Here is a 5,862-nt window from a genome sequence, read left to right on the forward strand (position 1 = left end):
CCAAAAATTTGCTTCGCAAATTTGACAGTTCTAACATCGTTGGGAATTTTTCAGACCTCTCTCTCTATATGTATATATATATATATAACAATAAACCTTTCACAAACTATGAACATTTTGCTTAATTTTAGCAACAAAATTTGTAAAACTTATACAATTTTGACGAAATACTTTACAAATTTGCTAAAATATGTATGATTTGGGAGAAATATGTTTAACATCTTAAAACAATATATGCTCAGTTGTGAATAAAACTAATACAATTTCAACAAAAAAAAATTTACAAATTTGCTTAAATATGTATAATTTTGGTGAAATATCTTTAACATAGACACAAGACTTCAGCTACTCAAAGACAGGTACCAGCAAGAACTCATCAACGTGGTAGACTACGCCAACACAGCAGCCCATCTACTTCACTTCGACTAAAAAGACTGATTTCTGATTGGCATTGTAAGTATTGTATTTTTTTTAATTTGAATCAACAGTGCTTATTTAAATATATTTTGTGATGGAAATGCATAATTTGTAAATTAATTGTTTTGTGTTATGTATAGTTTTTCATATATTTTGTTTTCAACATTATGTGTCTTAAATTGTGTTTAGATAAGACAAAATAATTTATATGTGCTATGATTATCTAATATAATAAATTACTTTTCAATTTTGTTCTATTTATTGTTCAAATTAATTGTAATTGACTTCAGTGAAGTATTATTAAATTATATATTATTCATCTTTTTTTCATATCTATATATTAAAAAGAAACTACACAGTGAAAACAAAATCTCCTTTATACACAGAAACATACAAAGATCGTCACGTGATTGGAATAAGATGGACGTATTATTTATTCTCGCGAAGGAATGAGTAAAATGTGATATTACATGAACATTCAAAGTTACAAGATGTCTTCGATATGACAAAACCACAACAGACCAAACGGATCGTCAGAAATATAACAAAAGGAAGAAACTAAACAAGAGTAGTAGTGGTGATAACGACTCACAAGTGACCTCGAAACACCGAAGACGAGAACAGAACTGCGGTGAGTGAAATATTGAGTCAAATAAACACGATATTATATAGTTCGGAAAAACTTGACAATTCTGTATTTGAAAACACTTTAAATCCTGAATCAATAACCAAATCGAACATGGCAACGGGTGGTAAAAGTGTGACACAAAAAGAAACAGATCTCGATAAATCAATTTCCGAGAAATTAGATTAAAAAAAATTAGATATTGTAATTTCCTCTATACAAGGACTGCATACAAGCCAAGAAAATATGAGACGTATGTTTGAATCCAAATGAGATAGACTTGGGACTGAAGTAATGGCTAGTGTTGATACTAAGATACGTGCACTACGCGACGAGTTGTCATTAGTCATTCACAGAGAATCCAAGCGTATCGAGCAGCTTTTGGCTACCATCCAGTCTATACAAACACGGGTAGACAACCTTGAGACACAAGGTGAGAAAATGACCGATGTTCACGATGAAGGTAACGGTAACGGTATTCATGCAATCAAAACAGTGCGAAACCCGTTAGATAATCCAGATATTACTGTTGTGGTGACCGGCCTCCAGTTTACAGATACTGACGATTTAGTTCAAAAAGCGAACAATCTCATAGAGGCTTTAGGTGAAGACGTGTCGCGGAATGTAGAAGTAATTGACACAACACGCCTACCGTCCAGATTAAGAGATAGACCTGGGTTAGTGAAAATCAGTTTTCGTAGTAAAGATGAGTTCTGCGAAATAAGATGGAACTAAAGAACAGTAATAAATACAAAAATGTCTTCATCAAAAGCAGTAAATCAACAATAGAGAGATTAATTGAGACAAGTGCTCGTGCATTCATACGAAACTTGCCGCAAGAACAAGGTAAAACATTGCGAGTCGATGCAAGTGGTCGCATTAAACAGCGAACTGAACAAAGTAATCATCGTGAGGAGGACAGACCCGGTCACGCTTAGCAATTTTTCCGGTCCCAAGACACTGTCAAGATATGTCATTTGAATATTTGTGGATGGACAAAAGAAAACAGTTTGCTCAGAACTAAACTTATTGAGAATGTTGAATGTGATATTATTTCTATATGTGAGACTCACTTAATAAATAATAGCAAAATAGAAATTCCGGGATACACATGGTTCGGGTTTAATAGACAAGATATTTATAGAAAGGCGCCAAAAGGCTCTGGTGGTGTTGGAGTTTTAGTTAAAACATGGATATTCGAACTATTTTCAGTAAGCATAATTGATAAGAGTTTCGACGGCATCTTTGGTTTAAAGTTTATTCAACGCAGTTTGGAGTTAGAGTTTTTGATCTTTGCGTGTTATTTGCCGCCTGAAAATTCAAATCGTGGCCGGAACGCACAGAACTTTTTCTCGCACCTGCTGTCACAAGTATATAGGCTAAAAACCACTAATTCCACTTTCCATAGGCTTCTATGCTAATTTCACAATATTCAATGGCTTCTCTGGACTTTACCTTAAGTTTAACCTGCAGAGGACTATATATCAGCATGATTCTACATATGTCAGCTCACAATCCTCAGAATGTCATGTGGGGTTAGCAGACTTGCAGTGCAGTACTGGTCACCGGAAGTGAAGGGTCTATAAATAGCATGGGAAATCCCAGTGTTTTCACAAGATAGGGGTATATTTAAAAATCATTATGGAGATTAGGCTTCACATCACAAGAAGCAAAATGCACCTATAAAATGTACAGAAATGTTTTTCCTTTCAGAAACTGTTTAAATTTTTTAAATAAGATGAGAACTTTTTTCACAGCACTATGAGGAACAGGGGTAATTTCTGCGTAGGACTATTTTTGCCTACGTTCCAAATGCTCATTGGTTGAATTGGTGGTCTGTAACCTATATTAACAATGATAACAATGGCGTGTTCTTAGTTGGAGACTTTAACTAGAGAATCAGAAATTTAAGCGACATTTTATCAGAGGTTGATGACATACCGAAACGAAAACCAACCGACTATAGTATAAACCAGCACGGTCATGACGATTGATTTTCTAAACGAAGTTATGTATTCTAAATTGCCGATTATCAGATCATGATAACTATACGTCAATTTCTAAAAAAAATGAAAGGCGGTTGTGGACTATATTTGCATACCCCAGGACATATTTACAAGTATTAAGTCATTCAAAGTACAAATTTCTCAAGAGATTGTCGACGAGCATCAATTGCATAGTCTAACTGGAGATAAATCCAAGGTTCCGGACCACTCTTTTATATTTTGTGAATTCAGTATTGGACATTGTGTAGACATAGATATCGACAGTAAATATAAAAAAAGACGAAGACTGCGGTTCAAGCTTGATCGAATCACATTGGAGTTCATGAACAGTGATATAAGTAGATCAGCATGCAAATGTAATCGATCAAATCGAACGATGTCTAGAGTCTCTGGATGATATAGACCGGATTTACGATAACTTGTGTTCTGTTATTTTGTGTGAAATGAATAAAAGATTCCTAAACCCGGAACTAGTCGATCAAGTAAGCGACTCAAAATTAAAAGACCATACTGGAATGAAATTTTAACAAATCTCTGGAAAGTAATGTGTCAGAAAGAGGAGACATTTCTTCACTTCAACGGTAGTCGAAACATTAGAGCAGCATTGAGACGTGATTATTGTGAATCAAGAGATACTTTCAACAAAACTTTACGACGAAGTGAACGAGAATTTCGGAGGACAGTGTCAACAGATATCGAGTCTATCTCGAGAAGAACACGAAGTACTTGATCGATGGAAACAAGATTTTGAACGTCTTTATAATGGAAGTAACAGTGATGAATTCGAAACTGAACACTTCGATAGATCAATGATCCATAAACATTTACCAGTGTCTAATATGGAGGACCCTTTATTCGAAGCGAACGAAGAATTGAATGGTAACATTTCTATTGATGAAATAACAAATACAGTAATGAATGCGAAGTCGAAATCAGCAGATGGCTATGATGAAATACCGTATTGCGTTTTGAAATATCAACCGGTAATCGATGCTATACATGAACTATTCCAACTCGTGTTTGACACGTCAATCATCCCATCTATTTGGCGCAAAGCTATTATATGTCAAATTTTGAAAGACCCAGCGTCGGACTTACGACTGCCAATGAATTACAGATGGGTCAGTCTTTTGTCATGCGTAAGCAAATTTTACAGTGCTTTTATTAATAAACGCCTTGTTACTTATCTTGAGAACAACTATATATTGGCGGACGAGCAGAATGGGTTCAGACAGAATAGATCGTGTGAGGGAATCATATCTTTTCGTTAAATAGTATAATCAGAAACAACAAATCGGTCTATGCTGCATTTATAGACTTAAAGAAATGCTTTGATTTCATAGAGAAACGATGCTTTACAAACTGCTACTTAATAATGTAAATGGGAAAGTATACAACTCTATTAAATGTTTGTATCAAAGCTCAGAATCCTGTGTGAGGCTCAACGGAAAAATGACATCATAGTGTCAAACAAGGTGACAATCTGTCTCCTACGCTTTTTTCAATCTTTATTAATGATTTTGTGTCTGTTACAAATAACCTCAACATAGGACTGTATTTAGGCGGAAAGAAATTATCCACTCTTTTATACGCTGATGTCATAGTTTTACTTGCAAATTCGCCTGAAAATCTACAGTGTATGCTAGACACATTACACACATGGTGTAAACGATGGCATGTTCTAATAAATACTGACATGTCAAAATGCAACCATTTCAGAAATGCAAGAGCGAAACAAACAAAATTTGAATTCTCCGTGGGAGACAGTATACTCGAAATGATTGACAGCTATAAATACCTGGGTGTAGTATTTACTTACAGCGGTAATTTCACTACTAATGCTGAAAACCTTGCTAAAGCTGGAGGACGGGCACTTGTGATCTATACATAATTTTAAAGTATCATGTGTTGTACCGATTTTAGATTATTCATCAGTAGTATGGAGCTTCAGGAAATTTAACTCGATTGACAATATTCAAGATCGGGCACTCCGCTACTTCCTTGGAGTCCATCGTTTTGCTCCTATTCTTGCACTACAAGGAGTTGTCGGCTGGTTACCAAGCCAATTCCGTCGGTGGATAAATATGGTGAGATTCTGGAACAGAGTACTGTCGTTTGATGGTGATCGAATCACAAGAATGCTGTTTGAATTGGACTATCTAAAGTGTACGAACAACTGGTGTAGTGACATGAAATATATACTTCAACAGCTTGATATGGACATTTTTCTCAAAGTCAACAATAGATTTAAAAATGTAGTACAGAAAATATTTGAAATGTACTCCGTGATATGGTCAGACTCTTTACAGAATGTTTCAAAACTGAGGACTTGCAGAACTTTTAAAACCAATTTCAAACTAGAGAGTTATGCGACATTAAACTTAAACAAATCAGAGCGATCTCATTCAGCGTAATTTCGCTTTGGTATTTTACCACTCCGAATTGATACAGGACGTTATATTGGCAAACAGATCAAGGATCAACTGTGTAACCAATGGACCGTGGAGTCAGATACCCATTTTCTATTAGAATGTGATCTTTATAATAACATTCGAAATGACACGTTTCATGATATTTTTAATTTAATGAATATACATTCACGAACACTATTGCTAAGATGAATATTTTAATGTCTGAACATGCAAGGAAGTTAGCAAAGTTTATTGTCCGAGCTTCCAATTTAAGACGTTCTCGCATATAAAAGTAATTGATCAATTTGTTTTTAATACTTCTATTTTTTTTTTCAAATTCCTTTTTTCTTTTTTGTCAATACGTTAAAGATGTTCTACTGACAATCCGTGATTATCTTATTGT

General features: G+C 34.7%; 1 pseudogene; it reads left to right on the plus strand.

The window, feature by feature from the left end:
• The first annotated feature begins 1,336 nt into the window (after nt 1–1,336).
• Nucleotides 1,337–5,749, plus strand: LOC148623697 (uncharacterized; annotated as a pseudogene).
• The last annotated feature ends 113 nt before the right edge of the window (nt 5,750–5,862 follow it).

The sequence above is a fragment of the Perna viridis genome, chromosome 2, assembly GCF_037379345.1.
Source record: "Perna viridis isolate PV_CMFRI_1.1 ecotype Kerala chromosome 2, ASM3737934v1, whole genome shotgun sequence".
In the NCBI taxonomy this organism is placed as follows: Eukaryota; Metazoa; Mollusca; class Bivalvia; order Mytilida; family Mytilidae; genus Perna; species Perna viridis.